Consider the following 24,170-nt stretch of genomic DNA (forward strand, 5'->3'; position numbering starts at 1 on the left):
ACAAAGCATGTAAATCCAACCAGGTAGAAATCAAGGGTACAATGAAGCAGGTGATAACCCTGTTTAGGACGCATGGTGTGAATCCTGAAACTGTCTTGGTGAGAAGAGAGAATAAACCACAGAGGGTAGTTTTACAGTTCTTTCCCTGGATTGCGATGGGAACAACATGCAATAATAATATACCGTGTCCACAAGTGAGCCTATTTAACAAAACAGAAACAGACTCTCGCAGACATAGAGATCAGACTTGTGGGCGCCATGAAGCAGGGAAGGGATGGCGTGGGACTTTGACATTAGCAGATGCAAACTTTAATATGCAGGATGAACAAACAATAAGGTCGTACTCCAGAGCACAGAGAACTATATCCAGTCTCCTGAAATAAACCACATTGGCAAAGAGTATCAGAAAAAGAATGTCTGTATGAGTATAACTGAGTCACTAGTCTGTACAGTTCAGTTCAGTCGCTCACTCCTGTCTGACTCCTTGTGACCCTGTGGACTGCAGCACACCAGGCCTCCCTGTCCATCACCAACTCCCAGAGTTTACTCAAACTCACGTCCATTGAGTCAGTGATGCCATCCAACCATCTCATTCTCCATCGTCCCCTTCTCCTGCCTTCAATCTTCCCCAGCATCAGGGTCTTTTCCAATGAGTCAGTTCTTTGCATCACTTTTGACTTCAGCATCAGTCCTTCCAATGAACACTCAGGACTAATCTCCTTTAGAATGGACTGGTTGGATCTCCTTGCTGTCCAAGGGACTCTCAAGAGTCTTCTCCAACACCACAGTTCAAAAGCATCAATTCTTTGGCGCTCAGCTTTCTTCATAGTCCAACTCTCACATCCATACATGACCACTGGAAAAACCATAGCTTTGACTAGACAGACCTTTGTTGGCAAAGTAATGTCTCTGCTTTTGAATATGCTGTCTAGGTTGGTCATGACTTTTCTACCAAGGAGCAAGCATATTTTAATTTCATGGCTGCCATCACCATCTGCAGTGATTTTGGAGCCCAGAAAAATAAAGTCTGACACTGTTTCTACTTGTTTCCCCATCTATTTCCCATGAAGTGATGGGACCGGATGCCATGATCTTCGTTTTCTGAATGTTGACCTTTAAGCCAACTTTTTCACTCTCCTCTTTCACTTTCATCAAGAGGCTTTTTAGTTCCTCTTTACTTTCTGCCATAAGGGTGGTGTCATCTGCATATCTGAGGTGATTGATATTTCTCCCAGCAATCTTGATTCCAGCTTGTGTTTCTTCCAGTCCAGCATTTCTCATGACGTACTCTGCATATAAGTTAAATAAGCAGGGTGACAATATACAGCCTTGACGTACTCCTTTTCCTATTTGGAACCAGTCTGTTGTTCCGTGTCCAGTTCTAACTGTTGCTTCCTGACCTGCATACAGATTTCTCAAGAGGCTGGTCAGGTGGTCTGGTATTCCCATCTCTCAGAATTTTCCACAGTTTATTGTGATCCACACAGTCAAAGGCTTTGGCATAGTCAATAAAGCAGAAATAGATGTTTTTCTGGAACTCTCTTGCTTTTTTGATGATCCAGCAGATGTTGGCAATTTGATCTCTGGTTCTTCTGCCTTTTCTAGAACAAGCTTCAACATCTGTTCACGGTTCATGTACTGTTCAAGCCTGGCTTGGAGAATTTTGAGCATCACTTTGCTAGTGTGTGAGATGAGTGCAATCGTGTGGTAGTTTGAGCATTCTCTGGCATTGCCTTTCTTAGGGATTGGAATGAAAACTGTCCTTTTCCAGTCCTGTGGCCACTGCTGAGTTTTCCAAATTTGCTGGCATATTGAGTGCAGTACATTCACAGCATCATCTTTTAAGATTTGAAATAGCTCAACTGGGATTCCATCACCTCCACTAGCTCAGTCTTCCCCACTCAACACATGATCTCCTGGTAAACACCGCAGTCAGCCTAACCCTGAGTACAACCGATGCCTTGGGTCCCTTTACCAGGCCAGCCTCCCACTCCCACCCTTGGTGAGAAAGGGATGTGCTGTCAGGGATGCCGAGACAGAAGGAAAAGCTACGTTCATGGTTTATAGTGAGCGGGACACACAGAAGGACCCAGCCTTTCTGCATTCAGAGCCAGAGCCCTGGAGGGGGGTTCCGTGGGGTTGTTCCAAGCAGGCCTGGAAGGATCCAGAGTGTCTGCCTGTCATGCTCCTATGACTCAGTCATCAGCTGCGTACTTCTCCATGATACACGTGGCTGGGTCCCCAAACAGATGCCTGGAGCGGGATGCCTGAACCCCACAGAACAAGCCACCATTTCTGAATGCACACGGCTCATTCTTCAAGCCATCCCTGGGATTCCTTGGTGGCTCTGTGGTTAAGAATCCACCTGCCGACGACAATGATCCAAACTAGGTACTTGATGGAGGAAGCCAATCACTGTTCTTTCTTTAAAAATGTATCGTGAACGTCATTACTATTATTTGGCAACTACATAATCAGAATACTCCCATGACAAAAAAGTTACTAAATTTAAAGGACATTTGTAAAACTCTATCATGTAAATGAATAGATGTTGTCTATAAATACCAAGATTTTTTGCAAATAAACATTAGAACCCAGAAAGTGTGTTTGGAATAATGAGCAATATATCCATCAAACGTGTATCAGTCAGTTCAGTCACTCAGTTGTGTTCGCAGCACGCCAGGCCTCCCTGTCCATCACCAACACCCGGAGTTCACTCAGACTCACATCCATCAAGTCAGTGATGCCCTCCAGCCATCTCATCCTCTGGCATCCCCTTCTCCTCCTGCCCCCAATCCCTCCCAGCATCAGAGTCTTTTCCAATGAGTCAACTCTTCGCATGAGGTGGCCAAAGTACTGGAGTTTCAGCTTTAGCATCATTCCTTCCAAAGAAATCCCAGGGCTGATCTCCTTCAGAATGGACTGGTTGGATCTCCTTGCAGTCCAAGGGACTCTCAAGAGTCTTCTCCAACACCACAGTTCAAAAGCATCAATTCTTCGGCGCTCAGCCTTCTTCACAGTCCAACTCTCACATCCATACATGACCACAGGAAAAACCATAGCCTTGACTAAACGGACCTTTGTTGGCAAAGTAATGTCTCTGATTTTGAATATGCCATCTAGGTTGGTCATAACTTTCCTTCCAAGGAGTAAGCGTCTTTTAATTTCATGGCTGCAGTTACCATCTGGGAGTACCAACCCCATGTCCAAGGAGCGGGGGCTGCATGGGCACAGGAAGGCCTAGAGGAGCTATCCCAGGCTGAAGGTCAAATGTGTATGCTGCTGCTGCTAAGTGGCTTCAATCGTGTCTAAATCTGTGCGACCCCATAGACGGCAGCCCGCCAGGCTCTGCCATCCCTGGGATTCTCCAGGCAAGAACACCGGAATGGGTTGCCATTTCCTTCTCCAGTGCATGAAAGTGAAAGGTGAAAGTGAAGTCGCTCAGTCGTGTCCAACTCTTCGTGACCCCATGGACTGCAGCCTACCAGGCTCCTCCGTCCATGGGATTTTCCAAGCAAGAGTACTGGAGTGGGGTGCCATTGCCTTCTCCGCAAATGTGTATAAACATATACAAATATGTATAAACATTGGTGACACCAACTCAGTGGACAGGATTTTGAGTAAAGTCTGGGAGTTGATGATGGACAGGGAAGTCTGGCGTGCTGCAGTCCATGGGGTCGCAAAGAGTCAGACACGACTGAGTGACTGAACTGAACTGATTGGTGACATATTCAAAAAAGATGGATCTAAAGGGAAACATAACTTGCACCAAGTTATCAAGTACATAAATTATTCCTGATTTTCTCTTTAGCTTCACTAACTTCATTAAAACCATCAATAATACATGGTATTCTGTTAAAAAAAAAATGAAAATAAAAAAGAATCTGCCTGCCCATGCAGGAGACATGGGGCTGCTCCGCAAAGATCCCACATGTCACGGGGGAAGAAAACTAAGTCTGGGAGCCACAAGTGTTGACCCCATGTTGGACGACAAGAGAAGCCACCACAATGAGAATCCCCCGTGTACTGCAAAGAAGAGAAGCTTCCACTCGACATGACTACAGAAAGCCCACCCAAAAGCAACGAAAGAGCCAGCAGAGCCAAACATAAATAAATTTAAAAAAACATTTTTTTTTCCTTAAAAAGGACTGGCTTCTGCTTGCTTCCCGAACAGGTCACTGAACCAAGTTCGTCTAGCCGGACGCCCAGCAAATGCAGACGCCCAGCATGGTAGAAGGAGAAGGCGTCCAGCTGGCACCAGGAGAGGCGACGGGAGGACCCGGCTGCCAGTCCGCCTCCAGGGAAGGCCGGGGTGGAGGGTGGATGGTAGGAGACGAAGCTGCAGGGCCGATGGTGACGATGCAGCCAGGCCAGAGCAACAGGAGAGATGCGGACAAGGCCTGCCCAAGGTCCTTCTTTGCAAACGGGACCTCGCCCTCAGACCCCTGTGATGATAAGGGTACCTGCACGCACACACAGGTGGGCAAGCCCGGTAGAGACAGCACAGTAAGGCCAGGGGTGCACAGGAAATGCAGATAAGGCCTGCCCCAGGTTCTTCGGTGCAGGCAGGACTGTGCCCCCGGCCCGCCGCGATCACAAGGGTACCCCACCCGCGCATGCACAGGCGCGCAGACCTGGGGAGGGGTGCGTGGCACCAGCCAGTCACTCAGCTCAACCAAGCGTAGCTGAGACTCCACGTTGCTGGAGAGAAAGACTGCAGCCAACCACGCAGCCTTGCAGGCTGCCTGCTGCCTGGAAGACAGGTGACTCTCTGTAGGTCTTTGGTTAAAGAGTAAAGCTTTCAAAGCAAATAAATAAATATATATATATAGAGAGAGAGAGAGAGAGAGAAATACTCCTGAAGCCGGTAACCTGTAGCCCAGTGCTGTGCAGCAAGAGAAGAGACCGCAAAACCTTCCACCCCAAGGAAAAGTAGCCCCGGCTCCCCGCAAATCAAGGAAGCCTGTGTGCTGCAAGAAAGATCCAGTCTAGTCAAAAATAAAAATAAATAATTAAAATGTAAAACCACGGTCTAGAGTGCAGCTCAGACAGCAATCTGCCTGTAAAGCAGGAGACTCAGGTTCAATCCCTGGGTGGGGAAGATTCCCTGCAGAAGGAAATGGCAACTCACTCCAGTATTTCTTGCCTGGAAAATGCCATGGACAGAGGAACCCGGCAGGCTACATGGGGTTTCGCAAGAGTTGGATACAACCTTACACAAAAGTAAGGATACAACTTTGTATTCTTGTGCAAGGAATCAACCTTACACAAAAGGATACAACCTTACACACACACACACAAAAGGAGTTGGATACATGCGATTCATGACGGGGCAAGAGTTGGGTATAACCTTACAGAAAAACAACATAATAATCAGGCCAAAGAAGATAAATAAATACTTGCAGGACACAACAATATGAATGTGCTTACTGCCACTGAACTGTACAGTTAAATAGGATTAAAATAATATGTTTTATTATTATATGACTTTTACCACAATAAAAACAAACAAAAAATTCAGGGTAGTGGTTAATCATGGATTAACCCATGATTGCAGCGTGATTGCTAGAGTAGAGACACCTGGGCTGCTTATTGTTCAGTCGCTCAGTCTGTTTGATTCTTTATGACCCCATGGACTGCAATCCACTAGGCTCCTCTGGGAGAAGGAAATGGCTACCCACTCCAGTATTCTTGCCTGGAGAGTCCCATGGACGGAGGAGACTGGTGGGCTGCAGTCCATGGAGGTCACAGGAGTGGGACTTAGTGACGGTAAGTAATCTGCTTGCAATTCGGGAGACCTGGGTTCCATCCCTGGGTTGGGAAGATCCCCTGGAGAAGGGAATGGCTACCCACTCCAGTATTCTTGCCTGGAGAATCCACATGGATGGTGGTACCTGGTGGGCTGCACTCCATGGGGTCGCTGAGAGTCAGATACGACTTGAGTGACAAAGCACAGGCTCCTCTGTCCCTGGGATTCTCCAGGCAAAAACACTGGAGTGGATTGCCATCTCCTCCTCCCCGGCATCTTCCCAACTCAGGGATGAAAACTGGGTCTCCTGCATCAGCAGGGGTTTCTTTACTACCGTATATACTTTATTTTCCAGCACCAACTTCTCTGATGCCGAGAAGAGTTGGCCAGAAGAGACATGTGAAAAGACAGCAGCTGTTCCCCTTCCTTGTGTCTTTCCTAACAGACCCTTCAGGGTTCTTAAAAGGGAGCCTATTTAGCTGTCATGCCCTGCAGGGAAGGAGGAAAACCAGTTCAGCCACTCTGACAAGTTCCTTCCTGCTTCCCTTACATCTATGGCAATGACTCCGCAGTTTCCCCCATAGGTATTTATGTAAGATGATTGAGCACCGTCCGCATGAAAGCCAACTGCCCGCTGCTTCATCCTCAAGAACCCCAAACTGGAAGTACTCTCATTATGCCCACAGCACAGAGAAGGGATAAAAAAAAAATGATGGGGTATTCCCACATGGAGTTCTAATCAGAAACGAAGTGGAACAACCCACCAACGTAGGCGGTTTCATAATGCAACCCAAAGTGGGGTCTGGCTGCTCCCTGCTCCAAAGCCAGTGAAAAGACCAGACTGCTGGAAAGGAAAGTTTATTTTGGAAGCCAGCAACAAGGGAGAGGGGGAGCCCGAACTCCTGTCCAAAGGCTGCCTCCCTGCCCACCCCCTCACCCCCAACTGACAGTCAGGAGGTAAGAGCTTTTATAGACAGAGGGAGGGTGTTCCACATACAAACAGGAGGCACCTCTAACAGTCAACTTGAAACTGATCATTGGTTGTCTGCTAAGAGTCATCTTGACTGTTTCAGATACAATTAACCTTGAGTTCCAGAGTTGCTCCGTTCCCATTTCCTGAGGCCAGGTCTTGGAACTGTGTCAGCCCATGACCTGGCTACAGTCTGCTCATCATGTACTTAACCTCTCCACCTGGCGAGGGTTTCCGTAGCTATAAGACAGCCCACAGAATATGGCTCAGGGTATTGCCTACAGCCCTTGAGGAGGAACTGAAGGTCCTTGACTTTGCTTAATGACTAAACTAGTATTATTTAGTCTGGCTTGACCGTCCTTAGGGGAATTAAATAAATAGTCTTGTTGGGGCTTCAGAGGCAAAGCACAGCGGGCCCCTGACCTTGCTTCTAACCTGCCTGGACGCTGCCTGCTGTGAGTGCGAGGCTTGCAACACCATAGAAGAGCTGGGGGAGGAATCTTGAAACTTGTGGATCCCCTGGAGGGGTCCTGGGCAACCAAGCCCCAGGCTTATCTACCTGCCAAGTTTTGCAAGACAAACATGAAACCAGAGCTGCTATGTGCCCACAGACTGAGGATACCAGCGTGGGTTTGTGTGTCTGTGTGTGGCTGTGTTTGTGTGTGTGCGTGCCTATGAGTGTGTGCGTCTGTATGTCTGTGTGTGTATGCATCTGTGTGTGTGTGTGTGTGTCTCTCTCTGTGTGTCTGTTTCCCTGTGTGTGTGTCTGCATGTTATTTCTCTTTGTGTTTGTGTGTCCGTGTGTGTGTGTGTGTGTGTGTGTGCTTGTGTGCACACATGCTATTTTTCTTGGTTCTGGACTGAAAACCACAGGGGTAACTCTGTAGTTAATGGAACAGGTCACTGCAAGATTGCACACAGACACCGCAAGTGTTACACTTTACGGACGTTTCTCTAATAACCTGAGGAGTGAAGGGGTGACACAGAAGGCTCCAGAGTTTCCTTAACTCGCTCATAAGGCCAGCAGGGAGTGGGGGTGTGGTCAGGAGACGGGAGGTGCATGAATCGCTGAGTCAGGGAGACAGCTCCTACCGTTTAATTCTTGAGAAATCATTACCAGGCAGTAAACACCTCACCACGGTTCCCAACAACGCTAGATTCTTAGCAGGCCATGCTTCTGGAAAAGAGGACCCATTTCTGCCTTTAATATTGTGCAGCGAAAGATAAACTTGCACAAAGATTTGCAAAACTTTTTTAAACTCTGGAAGGTACATTAATTAGCTGAAATTCAAAATAGTTTGAATTCCAAAATGTATTTACAGATTCACATAAGGGAGGGCGGGCCCACATTTCCTGCTTCTGAAATTCTTCATAGAGAATGAGACTATAAATTGCTGAAAGACATATTTTTTTACTGTACATATATATTACACTAGAATGCATTTACTAGGGTTTTCATATAATCGAAAAAAAAACAAGGACTTATTTCCGTCACTTAAAACTTTATGTTTGAAACTGTATATCTTCTTAGGTTATTATTAGGTTATGGTGGCTTCCCTGATAGCTCAGTTGGTTAAGAATCCGCCTGCAATGCGGGAGACCTGGGTTTGATTCCTGGGTTGGGAAGATCCCGTGGAGAAGGGATAGGCTACCCACTCCAGTATTCTTGGGCTTCCCTTGTGGCTCAGCTGGCAAAGAATCCGCCTGCAATGCGAGAGCAATGTGGGAGACCTGGGTTCTATCCCTGGGTTGGGAAGATCCCTTGGAGAAGGGAACGGCTGCCCACTCCAGGATTCTGGCCTGGAGATTTCCATGGACTGTATATATAGTCTGTGGGGTCGCAAAAGAGTCGGACATGACTGAATGACATTCACATACTACCATATCACACACTACCATCTTCTTAGGCTGAGGGATCAGCGAGTCTCCAGCTTTTACTCAGCTACAATTAATGTTTGTAAAGCTTGCCTCTCTGCTCGCAAACTGTGAGTCCTAAAAACACGGCAGCCTAGAGAATGAGTGTCCATGTAACAAGGATTCTAGTTCACGTGCTTTCACAAGGCCCCACATTAGTCTCCAGGTGATGGGGAGGGGCTTGTCTCTCAGAGTCTAGGGGGAAAGGGTTGCTGAAAGAATGGCCTTGGGGGCTTCCGTGGAGGTCTAGAACGCAGTGGGTGTGGGTTCAATCCCTGCAGTTCAAACTAGAGTCCGTGTGCCATGGCAAAAGATCCCGTATGCCACCACAAAGACCCAACACAGCCAAATAAATCTATAAATAAATATTAACAACAACAGCAAAGACAAATAAATCTATGAATAAATATTAACAACAACAAAAAAAGAAGATGATGATGATCTCGGACCTGGGTCCAAAATATAGCAAAACTAATGTCTTCTTTTTTCAGATAGGCCCCCTGGGGAAAAAAAACGGTAGAAATATATAATGATCTACAAATGGATAAGCAATTCTATTTTCACAAATTTATGAACCATGAACAGTTGATGCTGTTGAGGCCAATCTGTGGAAGTCTTGGAGTCTTTGCCTGTCTCGGGAGGTTCATAGCACCTCCTTAAACACTGGCACTGAACATGTATTTTCTGGCTTGAGGCTAGGTCATGCTTCTTGCAGGACAAGCTCCGGGAGACAACAGCCCTCTGCTCCAACAAACCAAAGACATCTAATTACAAAACATCCCGTTTTACACGTGCTTGTCTATTAGCAGATGTTTCCTTTCAGCTTTGCTTCACGCCCATCCGCCCACGTCCCATGCCAACCATTAACTGCTCGTCCAGTTCAACAGCAAATGAGACTGTGTCCTAGTTCATCTGGCTGTCTCCCACAATTTACGGCCTTCTGTTAAGTGTTCTGTAAGTGGCCTACGGGGAAAGGCATTTCAACAATTAAACTAATAAAAATTCCCAATTCCATCATCCTGGGAGCAGCCACAATGAGATGGACCCCTTCAACGACCAAGATTGGAGGGGGGAAAAAAAAAAAAACAGGACAGGCTCCTTTTTTTGTTAATTTATTATCTCCAGGGTGAACAATTCCTTTCCAGGTACCTAATAAAGAGAAAAATCGATCAACCAACCAACAAAGAAAAAGGTAGAGTGGTTGCAAGCTAAGTCACTTCAGTCATGTCTGACTCTTTGAGACTCAATGGACTGTAGCTCCTACCAGGCTGCTCTGTCCATGTGATTCTCTGGGCAAGAATACTGGAGTGGGTTGCCTTGCCCTCCTCCAGGGGAACTTCCTGACCCAGGGATGGAACCTGCATCTAATCTGTCTCCTGCAGTGGCAGGTGGGCTCTTCACCACTTGCGCCACCCGGGAAGCCTTCAAAAACTGAAAACTGGATACCAGTTTCAAACATTTCAAATGTTAGCATTCTTGGGTTTTTTGTTTGTTTTGTTTTGGTGGAATTTATTTTTCAGTAATCTCTTAGCAAAGAAGCCTTTCAGATGTTATTTCTATTTATTTCTTATTTATTTATTTATTTTTGTATTGGGATACAGCCAATGAGAATCGATGCTTTAAATTGTAGTGCTAGAGAAAACGCTTGAGAGCCTCTCAGACAGCAAGGAGATCAAACCACTCCATCCTAAAGGAAATCAACCCTGAGTATTCATTGGAAGGACCGATGCTGAAGCTGAAGCTCCAATCCTTTCACCACCTGATGTGAAGAGCCTACTTGTGGGAAAAGACCCTGATGCTGGGCAAGACTGACAGCAAAAAAGAGAAGGGGACAAGAGAGTATGAAATGCCTGGATGGCATCGCTGAATCAGTTGACGTGAATGTGCGCAACCTCCGGGTGATAGTGAGGGACAAGGAAACCAGGTGTGCTGCTGTTCGTGGGGTTGCAACGAGTTGAAGAGGACTTGACGACCCAACAAGAACAACAAACAGCAGATGGACCACACTGTGACAGTTTCAGGCGGACAGCAAAGGGACTCAGCCACACATACACAGGGATCCCTTCTCCCCCAAGCTCCCCTCCCACCCAGGCTGCCACATGTCACAGGGCAGAGGTCCCTGTGCTGTCCAGTAGGTCCTAGTGGGTTCTCCATGTTAAATACAGCAGTGTGTCCATGTCCATCCCAGACTCCCTGACTATCCCCTCCCCCATCCTTCCCCCCTGGTGACCATAAGGTTATTACAGAGTATTCAGCAGAGCTCCCTGTGCTGTCCAGCAGGTCCTTGCTGGTTCTCCATGTTAAATACACCAGTGTGTCCATGTCCATCCCAAACTCCCTGACTATCCCTTCCCCCATCCTTCTCCCAATCAACCATAAGCTTATTCTCAAAGTCTGTGAATCTGTTTCTGTTTTATAAGCACATTTGTATCATTTCACTTTAGATTTCACATATAAGGGATGCCATAGGATATTTCGCCTTCTCTGTGTGACTTATTTCACTCAGGATCACAGTCTCCAAGTCCATCAATTTCACGGCAAGTGGCATTGTTTCGTCAAATGTTATTTTTTTTTAATGTTTTTAAAGCATTATGTTTTATTTCTTTCTTGTTTATTTTCTGAAATCCTTGTAAAGTAGGAATAGATATTATTGTTGTATCCACTGTAGAGAAAAATGAGTTAGGAAAGGGGGTTTAAAATTACCTAGGTTTGCAAACAGTAGCAAACTAGGCTTAAAATTTGAGTATCCTGACTTTTAAAACTGTTTAGTCTTTCATTCAGGATATTCATTTATTACTTTAAAGTTTCAACAAATATTTTATTGTTCATCACTTTTTTAAAAAAATATATAAATTTATTTATTGTAATTGGAGGTTAATTACTTTACAATATTGTATTGGTTTTGCCATCCATCAACATGAATCCGCCACAGGTATACATGTGTCCCCCATCCTGAACCCTCCTCCCACCTCCCTCCCTGTACCATCCCTCTGGGTCATCCCAGTGCACCAGCCCAAGCATCCAGTATCGTGCATCGAACCTGGACTGGCAACTCATTTCACATATGATATTATACATGTTTTAATGCCATTCTCCCAAATCATCCCACCCTCGCCCTCTCCCACAGAGTCCAAAAGACTGTTCTAGACATCTGTGTCTCTTTTGCTGTCTCGCATATAGGGTTATCGTTACCATCTTTCTAAATTCCATATATATGCATTAGTATACTGTATTGGTGTTTTTCTTTCTGGCTTACTTCACTCTGTATAATAGGCTCCAGTTTCAAAAAAACTATAAAGAGAAAAGAAAACATGTACTAAAAACCTTTTTCATGAGCACATGCAAAATACAAAATTGGCTTTTATATGTCCCTTCTGACCCTTGTTGTCATTGCATTTTTTTCAGTTTTTCTTTTTTTAATGTGGATCATTTTTAAAGGCTTTACTGAATTTGTGACTATATTACTTCCATTTTACATTTAGGTGTTTTGGCCCCAAGACACATGGTACCTCAGTTTCCCAACCAGGGATCAAATCAGCAGCCCCCTCACTGCAAGTTCTGAATCACTGACCTATCAGGGAAGTCCCATCAAGTGGGTGCTACTTCTCAGACCAATTTCAACTCTGAAAAATCAGAACTGTCTTTTCAGTTACCAAGGGCTTCCCTGATGGCTCAGACCATAAAGAACCCGCCTGCCAGTGCAGGAGACCTAAGAGACCTGGGTTCTTTCCATAGGTTGGGACAATCCCCTGGAGAAGGAAATGGCAACCCACTCCAGTATTCTTGCCTGGAGAATTCTTGCCTGGAGTATTCTTGCCTGGCTCCTGTGGTGGAGCCGACCACAGGAGCCTGGTGGGCTCCAACCCACGGGGTCGCAAAGAGTCCGACATGACTGAGCGACGAACACAGCACAGATTTCCATTTTACTTCACTTTTATCCTAAAATAAATCCAGACAATAGGTAACAAAAATGAAGTCCACATGGAGTGACTCAGCTGAGAGCTACAGATGCCTAATAAGTCTTTGTGCTAGCTTTCCAGCTGACTTGCACCTATCTTTATGGTCTTAAAAACCCACCTTTCTGGAATGAAAATGAAAGTGGTATGAGGAAAGATACTTTTGGATGACTGTCGGAACATTTTCTGCTTCAATGATTGAGTTAATAGTCTCCTATTTAAATAGTCTTTTTTTTTCCCCCCTGACCATTTAAGCAAAATACTGAGAACATTTCAGAATGGCTGTCTCCATCATTTGTGTGAGTGGTGACCACACAGAACAAAATGAAAATGAATAAAGATAAGTGGCTGCAGATATGGAAAATATACAACGTGTCCCTTCCTATGTGTACAAATCTATGCTGTCACTTAACGGAGCTTTTTAAATAAATCTCTGATTTTAGTACGTTTTAGCAATGAGCACATTTGTTTGCCTCTTTGCTTTAATTATCTTTACCAAAACTGAACTAATTAAACTGAGTTTTAAGAATTTTCGCGCAGAGAAGGAAAGGGGGAGAGATAGAGTCAAATGAATCATGGTGCTGCTTTATAAACAGTCCTCTGTAAGGACGATACAAAGAAAGCAACAGAGAAAGAAAAACTGGATCATAGAAACTGGCACTAAAGTCTGAAATAGATACAGGATGGCCCCATGAACCTTGACACTTGGCCAAGCATGGATAATTGAACCTCATATCAAAAATTCTTAAAATCACATTTAATAATGCAATAATTATAAATATGCTGGCGAGTATGTACTATAGGTAGGAAATGAAAATGATGCAAACATGTGTGTACACTGCATAAAGCAGTATAACTCTGTGTGTGTGTTAGTTGCTCAGTCATGTCTGACTTTTTGCAACCCCACGGACTGTAGCTCTGCAGGCTCCTCAGTCCCTGGGATTCTCCAGGCAAGAATCCTGGAGTGGGTTGCCATTCCCTTCTCCAGGGGATCTTCCCAACCCATGGATCACACCTGGGTCTCTCACATTGCAGGCAGATTCCTTATCATCTGAGCCTCTAAGGAAGCCCTAAAACTGTATATGGTTGAGTTTAAAATACATTGTTCAGATTTATCCATCAAGATAGATATATAAATAAACACCGTTCTAGATGTTTTTCAGTTCCTAAAAAAAAAAGAGAGAGAGAAAAGAGAAAATCATGCTTTTGAATGCAAATATATTGTTCTTATTTCCTGGAAATAAAAGCAGAACTCTGGGTTGTAAACACCTACCAATATTCCTCATACATATGAAATCATCATTTCTTGCTCCAAATGCTTGGTTTAAAATTAAGAGATCCTCTTTATAAAATGGCTGGGGATGACACCTTATTTACTATATGTTTTATGGACAATCAACATTATAATATGAATATTGCATTTTAAATGGAAATTTTTCCCTTTCCTTTCTTATGTATTACAACGTAATATATGTTTTTTTGACATAAAACTGAGGCAGTTAAAAAGAAACAAATGTAAAAGTCAGTCCCTACTTTTAACATTCTCAACCACCTAGAAAGACTTTCATTATTTATCATCTCACTGTAGATATAGATTAGATATTAGATATGGACAGACATTATGCAAATACAGAGGGGGATAATGATAATAGCTAAGTTTTCTACAGATAGATTCAATTATTATAGTTTTACTCATGGAAACACATGTACTATAGACACACACATTAAAAAAAATGTTATGACAAAAAATGTGTCTAGTGATGATTTGGGACTTCCTTGAATTTTTTTTTTTTTTTTGAGGACTAGCAGTCATTTAATTTCATATATCTCAGTCTTCACATCTGTAAAATGGAGATGGATGTGGTATTTGTTTCATGGGATAGCTATGAGCATGAAATGAATAAATCATGGTAATGCATATAATACGGTGCCTGGCTCCTATATATTCTTTTTTTTGGGGGGGGTTATCATTATTATTTTTTTTTAATTTTATTTTATTTTAAAACTTGGGACTTCCTTGTAAAGAATCCATCTGCAATGCAGAGGACCTAGGTTTGATCCCTGGGTCAGGAATATCCCCTGAAGAAGAGAATGGCAACCCACTCCAGTACTCTTGCCTGGAGAATCCCATGGACAGAAGAGCCTCGTGGGCTACAGTCCATGGGGGTCACAAAACAGTTGGATATGACTTAGTGACAAAACAGCAACAATGATGATTCAGTTAAAAAAGCACTGTGCTAAAGATCTTACTTAAGAAATGTTTGAAGAGCAGTTGCTATGACATTGAATGGTGATGGGTTTAAAAATGGAAGAAACTGAAATCTGAGAATTAAGACCATCAAGGAAGCAGAGGATATATATAATATGAATCAATATAGGTCTTGCATATATAATGAGCTTATAAGCCAGAAATACATAGTTAGGAAGTATCAGTTTTTTCCATAATCCAAAATGGATCAACCTAATATTAAACTACAAAAATAAGACTATTTCCAATCCAGCTTGAAGTTGCCCTGGATGAAACCTTAGGAGTCCCAACAGTGGACTTTGCCACTTACAAAGAGGCCTGATTTTGCCCACACATATATATGCACACATTACATACAGTCAAATAATTTCAGAGAGTATCTTAACATCACGTTCTTTAAAAATCTTGGGAGGTACTTTCTCAAAATGAACATATTCTGCAAAACTCTTGAGCACCCAGATTGATTGACTGTGGCTTAAAAGAATTCTTGAAAACCTATTTATCTCAACAAGCCAAGTGTAGATATTCAATATACTTGTCAGTGACTGACCAATGGGAATGAGTTTGTGTTCGAAAATTAACGTAACACCGAGGAAAACAAAATTTAATGCAAGGAAAACAGTGTTTTCTCAATTTAACGCCATTCGTTATATACCACTTTTTAAAAAAGGTACAACTAAAATCACCAGAAGATTTTTATTACATTTTTTTAAAGGTGAAAATGGTGGGAATTCCCAGGTGCCGCTAGTAGTAATGAACCCAACCTGCCAACGCAGGACATGTAAGAGATGCAGGTTCCATCCGTGGGTGGGGAAGATCCCCTGAAGGAGGGCATGGCAACCCACTCCAGTATTCTTGCTGGGACAATCCCATGGACAGAGGAGCCTGGCGGGCTACAGTCTATAGGGTCACACAGAATCGGACGTGACTGAAGCGAGACAGCCTGCAAGCAGAATGTGATAAAGACGGAATCTCTCCAGCCCAACTACTACAAGTTTGAGACATGATGCATAAGATAAAGGACAAAATTATACCCTGGTTTTCTGACTTGGGTATGCAAACAATCTCATAGATTTAAAGCGAAAGTACATTTATAAATGTCACCACAAACTGCGGTGACATGTTCTGTTTAAGTCCTTTCACTATTATTTCTCCACAATATTGTACCGCCTGATCTTCACGAAGAATTATATTTCCGCTGACTGTACAAAATTTGCCAACTACAACAAATGTAAAAACGAAAGGAATTCATGATGAAAGGAAAACAAGTATCCATTGAGAGTTCTACCCAAGGAAATATAATAGTCATGAAATTTATTTCTGAAACATAAAATATCACGTATACCCTGTTAATATTTATAGGGACATAAACTGCTAGAGATTTCTCACTCTGATTAACTTTCTATCAGTATGCAAGCAAGGAGATGATTATGCTTGAAATTAGGAGATAAGGCATTTATATTTGCTACACTAAGATGACTTCTTTCCTTGATGAAGCTAATTTCAGGTAGAGAAGTTCAGATTAATCAGAGGAAGTGTGTGTGTGTTTAGTAGTCTTCCATAAAAATCTAAAGTTATCCTCTCAAAGTAAGTAGAATGCAAGTGGTTTCCAGAACATCAATTAAGTACCCTTATTCCAATTCTGCTCCTGATCAGTACAAATGAGATAATTTATGTTACAAGTATTTGATTTTTTTTTCCTCTTATAATATTAAAAAGCAGAGAGATCACTTTGCCAACAAAGATCCATCTAGTCAAAGCTATGCTTTTTCCAGTAGTTATATACAGACGTGAGAGCTGGACCACAGAGAAGGCTGAGTGCCAAAGAATTGATGCTTTTGAACTGTGGTGCTGGAGAAGACTCTTGAGAGTCCCTTGGAGAGAAAGGAGGTCAAACCAATCCTAAAAGACATCAACCCTGACTACTGATTAGAAGGACTAATGCTGAAGCTGAAGCTCCAATCCTTTGGCCACCTGATGCAAACAGTCAACTCATTGGAAAAGACCCTGGTGCTGGGAGAGATTGATGGCAAGAAAGGGGCGACAGAGGATGAGATGGTTGGATGGCATCAGCGACTCGATGGACATGAGTTTGGGCAAACTCCGGGAGTTGGTGATGGACAGGGAAGCCTGGTGTGCCACAGTCCATGGGTCGCAAAGAGTAGAACACGACTAACGGACTGGAGGAGGAAATGGCAACCCACTCCAGTGTTCTTGCCTAGAGAATCCCAGGGAGGGCGGGGCCTGGTGGGCTGCCGTCTACGGGGTCGCACAGAGTCGGACACGAGTGAAGCGACTTAGCAGCAGCAGCAGCAAAGGACTGCACAACAACTTAATGTTATACGGCAAAACTGGTAGGTATTATTGGCTGTCCTATTGGCTAACTTTGGAATGTGGACTGAATGCCCCATCTACAAATACACTGTGAAGCGCTGAGGGGGTGGCATGGACTTCATTTCCTCTTGGATGCCCTGTATTTCAAGCAGCAAGGGAGACAGTGATGATTCTGCTCCTTGATCAGGGTCCCAGTCCACCTGGATCAACAGGATGGGAAACATGGCCCCACTACACCTCCCCAGGGCGGGCAAGTGTGCACACAATGAAAGAGGCGGCTCCCTGGGACGCGTGAAGCACAAACTAAAAGGGAGGAACTAGGAGTCATCTGCAGCCATGGACAGAAGAGGTTGGCTGAGGACAAGAGCGTGTTTGTCCAGTCAACTCTCTTGCATCGTTCTTTCTTAATTAATTATTATTGCAGTATACTTGCTTTACAGTGTTGTGTTGGGTGTTGGTTTCTGCTGTAAAGCAAAGTCAATCAGGTTTAGGTATAAACATACACCCCGTTTTGGGGTTTCGTTCCCACTTAGGTCATCACAGAGAGTTCAGCAGTGTTCCCTGAGCCATACAGTAAGTTCTCATCAGTTATGCATCTATAGCATTTGACCTCCCCAGTGGCTCAGTGGTACAGAATCTGCCCGCCAACGCAGGAGACGCCAGTCAGGAAGACCCCCTGGAGGAGGGCATGGCAACCCACTCCAGTGTTCTTGCCTGGAGAATCCCATGGACAGAGGAGCCTGGTGGGGCTACAGTCCATGGGGTTGCCAAGAGTCAGACACGACTGAGCGACTAACAACTTATGTCCAGCTGAAACTATCACAGCATTGTTAATCATCTCTAAGTAAGTGTTAGTCACTCAGTTGTGTCTGACACTTTGTGACTCCACGCTTTGTGGACGGTAGGCTGCCAGGCTCCTCTGTCCATGGGATTCTCCAGGCCAGAATACTGGAGTGGGTAACATTTCCTTTCTCCAGGGGATCTTCCCAACCCACGGATCAAACCCAGGTCTCCCGCCTTGCAGGTGGATTCTTTACCAGCTGAGCCACCAGGGAAGTCCAAGAATACTGAAGTAGGTAGACTATCCCTTCTCCAGGGGAACTTCCTGACCCATGGCATGCTCCAAATTCCTCCACGAGGCTGTTTTCTTACCACTGTAACCTGAGGGAGACCCAGACAGAACCTTTGGTGTATTATAGGTAAACCCTTCTGTTCTGAAGAGCTCCTTGGCATTTCCAGATGATTAGAGATCCCACTCAACAAGCAAAGAAAGCGCTGAGTTTACATTCCAGCAATCTGCCTGTGATTGTTTATATTTTATGAGGAAAATAACTTTTAGGAGATGGTTGAGTGGTTCCACATGTGAGGTCTACATGGGTCACCAGCTCATTCTTGAGTCCTTTACGCTGGCAAGACACTGCAGCTACGAGACCGTGATGCCGGCACTATAGGGAACCTGTATTAATTATCGTTCCTTAAGATCAACAGTTTTTAGCTTCTTATTAAGAAATGTAATCAGATTATGGTGACTGCTGACAGGCAATTAGTTACAGACAGTGAGTTTTCAGCATGGATGATGAACTTAAGACAGGGACGTTTTTAGAATCTAATGCAGTATGTTGCAACCAGTCCAACCAGTCCATCCTAAAGGAAATCAACCCTGAATATTCATTGAAAGTACTGATGTTGAAGCTGAAACACCAATAACTTTGGCCACCTGATGGGAAGAACTAACTCATTGGAAAAGACCCTGATGCTGGGAAAGATTGAAGGCAGGAGGAGAAGGGGACAACAGAGGATGAGATGGTTGGGTGGCATCACTGACTCGATGGACATGAGTTTGAGCAAGCTCTGGGAGTTGGTGATGGACAGGGAGGCCTGGCGTGCTGCAGTCCACGGGGTCGTAAAGAGTCGGACACGACTGAGCAACTGAAGTGAACTGCAGCGTGCTGTCCTAATTCTTCAGCTTGTAATGATCACGCAGACTTTTGCACATGTAAATAAGTATTTGCATAGTGTTCAAAAAAATATCTATTCGTGAAAACGATTAGCCTGGTCCACAATGTTCTCCTATGGCAATTAGAATCATTCCTCAAAATTTGTGAGTTTTATTTTTTATTTTTTGGCTGCACCATGCAGCATACAAAATCTTAGCTCCCCAACCAGGGATTGAACGCATGCAGCCTGCAGGTAAGTCATCTGTATTCATGATGATGCAGAGAGAAGCCACAGGGAGAGTGCATTTTAACTGCCACCTTCTACTTCTGACATTTTCTAGTGAATAAGCAACTTTCCTCACTGGATGGGAGGATAATATATGTAGTATGTCTGAATATATCATCTATTAGGATTATCTGCTTAGTTTGGGAGTTTTGTTGTTGTTCAGTCGCTCAGGCGTGTCCAACGTTGCGACCCCATGGACTGTAGCATGCCAGGCCTCCTGGAGCTTGCTCAAATTCATGTCCATTGAGTCAATGAGGCAATCCAACCATCTCATACTCTGTCGTCCCCTTCTCCTCCTGCCCTCAATCTTACCCAGCATCAGGGTCTTTTCCAATGAGTCAGGTCTTCGCATCAAGTGGCCAAAGTACTGGAGTTTCAGCTTCAGCATCAGTCCTTCCAGTGAATATTCAGGACTGATTTCCTTTAGGATGGACTGGTTGGATCTCCTTGCAGTCCAAGGGACTCTCAAAAGTCTTCTGCAACACCACAGTTCAAAAGCAAAATATATCATATATAAGATCCTAAATGGAATCTGAAGCAAGGGAAGCTTGTATGTATCATATATAAGACCCTATATGGAATCTGAAATATGAGCACAGCACCTAAACCTCTTCCTTCTCCTAACCCACATCAGTTCATCCACAATCGAGTTTACTGTTATTTTGGTAAGCTTCTGAGAAAACTAGAAAGTGGGCCAGTTCTAGGTTGAACACTTTTTTTTCAGACAAAACACAAAGGTCCTAAAAGGAGTTCTCTAAATTATAGAAGAAAAAGTCTTGTCTCTGAACCAGCATGTCTTATACCCACATCTGCCCCCAAAGGCAAGAATTAGATTCTGTGGAGTTTCCAGCATAAGTTACTGTGCAATTTAAAAGCTGTCAGGCCAAACCCCTTTTTATCATAATTACCTGCAAATTAGAGAAGCACATTCATTTTTAAAAGTTAGCTCATTTGCATACAGACTGTATGTACATATACGCAGAATAAATATTCTTTCCACTTCAAATTCTGTTCATTTATAGAAGTATATTTCTTCTCAGAGTTAGAATTTTGTCCTCAAAGATGAGAATGATTCAGTTAAAACTCTGTTCTAGTTTTTACCAGAATAATAAGCTTTTGGAAAGTATCCTAAAATCGTTCCTCTTTCCACTAGGAAGCTAATAAAATGTGAAGCCAGAACACACACATACACACACACACACACAACTCGAATCTAACAAGAAAAATGGTCTGGAAGAAATAGTATTTTTATTACTTTTTTAATTAGATTTAATCTCTTCCCTTAGAAATAATAAAAAATTTTTTTCTTTTCAAATTGATTTTCCTCTAGAGAAGCACAGATCTCTCTGTATTTTCATGCCAAAAGAAAAGACCCTTGGTGAGTTCCAAATGGCACAGGATACAAAGTAATCATTTTGGATTTGGAGGGGAAATGGTATTTCTGTAAAAAAGGATAATCCCCAGCTCTGTAAATTGAGCGCAGTGGAGATAATCTGTCCACCAGCTCCAGACATCCAATGTGGATTTGTAGAAGTAAGCTGTAAAAGGAACTGCCACTTATTTCAATGAAAAAAGATTACATAGTTTTACAATTTTGTTGTTTTAATTTCGTCTTACCTTTTCATGTTTGAACTTTCAACTTAGACATTATTTTTTTCTTCTTGAGCACCATCATACTTCAAAAGTGCTTTTTTCCTAAAATTCAAGGTTTTTGTTTTTTTTTTTTAAGCAGAAACCTGAGTCTAAATAACCTATTAGACCACATCATTTAAAACAAGCAAACAAATGGAAAAAAAACAAAACAAAAAAAACTTCACTATACTAGGATCTTAGTTCTAGCCACTCAACAGCAAGGATTATTGTTTTCTAGATCCAACAACAGTAATTCTCCAATATGCTTTAGCTTTATCATTGTTGGAGAAGGGCATGGCAACCCACTCCAACATTCTTGCCTGGAAAATCCCATGAACGGAGGAGCCTGGAAGGCTATATAGTCCATGGGGTCGCTAAGAGTCTGAGTGATTAACACTTTTTGTATTTTTCGCTCATGACGTGATGCGTTAAAATCAGTGGCTTGGTAATAACATCTTGGCCAAAGATACTGATTTCAGAGTCATTTGTCTTTTAAACACACGCTTTCTTTGGGAATCTTGCAAAGAACTCCTATTAGTAAACGTGAGCATCAGAGTCTGGTATTTAAATTACTTATCTTTTTCACACATATTACACTCACAGCAGGAAAGTAAATAAAAATAGCATATGCTTCCTGGTCCACAGGCTAAACAAATATTTTCTTATGGCAAAGGGAAAGGAAAATATAAATTTGTGTTATATGTTTAACAAAAAAAAAATCATGTCAACCCAAAATACCAAGGCTGAACAAGAATTAACCATTTTTATTTCATGAGATTGAACAGTGAATAACATATTAGGGAGAAAAAGATGTTAAGGTATGCATGTACATTTGTTTCACATATACTGTATTATAATATATGATATTGTAAATAGTACATTACGTATTAAAATGTATTTTTACAATTTATAATTATTATTTAGAAGTAGTTGTAACAATTTACTATATATTATTAATTATATTAGAATAATTATATGTAATATATATAACATAAATGTGTATGTTTTATATATATATATATATAAAACAAATGTATAAGCTAGTGAAAGTGAAAGTCACTCAGCTGTGTCCGACTGTTTGTGACCTCATGGACTATACCGTCCATGGAATTCTCCAGGCCAGAATACTGGAGTGAGTTGCCATTTCTTCCTCTAGGGGATCTTCCGAACCCAGGGATCAAATCCACCTCTCTTGCATCGCAGGCAGATTCTTTACTGTCTGAGCCACCAGGGAAGCCCACAGTTAACAATACTGTGCTGTATACTTTGAAGTTACTAAGACAGTCGATTTTAACAGTCCTCATCACAAATATAATAGTTTGTAACTATGCATGGTGTTGGATATTAATTAGATTTATTGTGGTGATCACTTCACATTGTATACAAATATTGAATCATTATGTTCTATGCCTGAAATTAATGTGATGCTCTATGTCAATTAAATCTCTCTAAACATAAAGTTTAAAAAGCATACTATATTTATCTGAGAAAACTCAAAAATTAATCCTAACCCCAACCCCTGGCTTAGAAACTGCTAATCTGTTTTTGCTGTGGAGACTCACTCTTTATTATATTTTGGTAAGGACATCCTTTGTATCATCAGAGATTCTACCAAATAAACAGGGTTAAGAGGCTTCTGGGCTTCCCTGGTGGCTCAGAGGTAAAGAATCTGCTTGCAGTGCAGGAGACCTGTGTTCCATCCCTAGGTTGGGAAGATCCCCTGGAGAAGGGAATGTAGCCCACTCCAGTATTCTTGCCTGGAGAAACCCATGGACAGAGGAGCCTGCGGGCTACGGTCCACGGGGTCACAAAGAGTCAGACAAGAGTAAGCGGCTAATACAATATGCCTGTCAAGGGGACCTGGTAAACATCATTGAGTCGTGCATTTTCCCAATGGCTTCAATTCCCTAGATTTCTTGAGTGTCAGTGTTGATGATGCTGGAACACAGACACAGCCAGGAGGAGAGGGGATCACGGATGACCGCTGTTCCCGAAAAGAAACCGGCTTTGATGGTGTCTCTCTGCTTCCTGGACAGATGCTGTCGTCATGGCTACAAGCTCAGCACCACGCTCCTCCCGCTTAATGGGGACCACTGCCTTGTCTGGGAAATGTCTCCACGAAGACTCTGCGTGTTCTCTCTCCATGTCGCTTCCTTATTCGTATCTCCATCAGCAAGAGAAGTGGTCTAGGAGTGAAATCCCTGTGCCTTCCTGCCGGAGTTCCCAGACTGAGGGCCGTTCCAGGCTTTGTTCCATCAAGTGCGATTCCTTCTCAGCTTACCCGCAGTGCTCATCAACTGCTCACCTACTTATGTTAGAAACTCCATGGGGACCCATGCTCACGGGGTCTGATTTAGTCCTTCCTTATGGAAAGTCGCTGTCACATTCATCACTGCAGCAGTCCTGGTGGTGGTTGGTGGTTTAGCCGTAAGTTGTGTCCGACTCTCTGCGACCCCAAGGACTGTAGCCTGCCAGGCTCCTCTGTCCATGAGATCCTCCAGGCAGGAATACTGGAGTGGGTAGCCTTTCCCTTCTCCAGGGGATCTTCCCGACCCAGGGATCAAACCCAGGTCTCATGCATTGCAGGTGGAGTCTTTACCAATGGAGCTTCAGGGAAGCCGCTACAGCGGCTTACTCCTTATCAATTAAATGTAAGGAGGAATGCCCAATCAGCACATTACAAATGCTAAAACGAGAGGGACCTCTTATGGAATGTACTCAGAGCACCGTTTTTCCCATTCAAATGTTTCACAATGTTTCTATTCTTTATTAAATTTATTTATTTTTAAATGAAGGATGATAGCTTTACAATATTCTTTTTTAACATAGCGTTTTTATTCCTCAACAAATTGTGATATGTGAGATTTACTGATTTGGGTGATTAGCTAATTTTTCATTCATTAGTTGGACCATAAAGAAAGCTGAAAGGAAGTGAAAGTCGCTCGGTCATGTCCGACTTTTTATGACCCCATAGTCCATGGAACTCTCTCGGCCAGAATACTGGAGTGGGTAGCCTTGAGCATCCGAGAATTGATGGTTTCAAAATGTGGTGCCGGAGAATGCGCTTGAGATTCCCTTGGACGGCAAGGAGATCCAACCAGTCCATCCTAAAGGAAATCAACTCTGAATATTTATTGGAAGGAC

The 24,170-nt window shown here is 43.2% G+C and overlaps 1 long non-coding RNA gene across 6 annotated transcripts in view; it reads right to left on the reverse strand.

The window, feature by feature from the left end:
* The window catches only part of LOC147339703 (uncharacterized), a 254,010-nt gene that overhangs the window by 186,345 nt on the left and 43,495 nt on the right, over positions 1-24,170 (reverse strand). The gene's annotated exons all lie outside the window — the stretch shown is intronic.

The sequence above is a fragment of the Bos grunniens genome, chromosome X, assembly GCF_055505025.1.
Source record: "Bos grunniens cultivar Pamir isolate PY7600 chromosome X, Bosgru_T2T1.0, whole genome shotgun sequence".
NCBI lineage: Eukaryota > Metazoa > Chordata > Mammalia > Artiodactyla > Bovidae > Bos > Bos grunniens.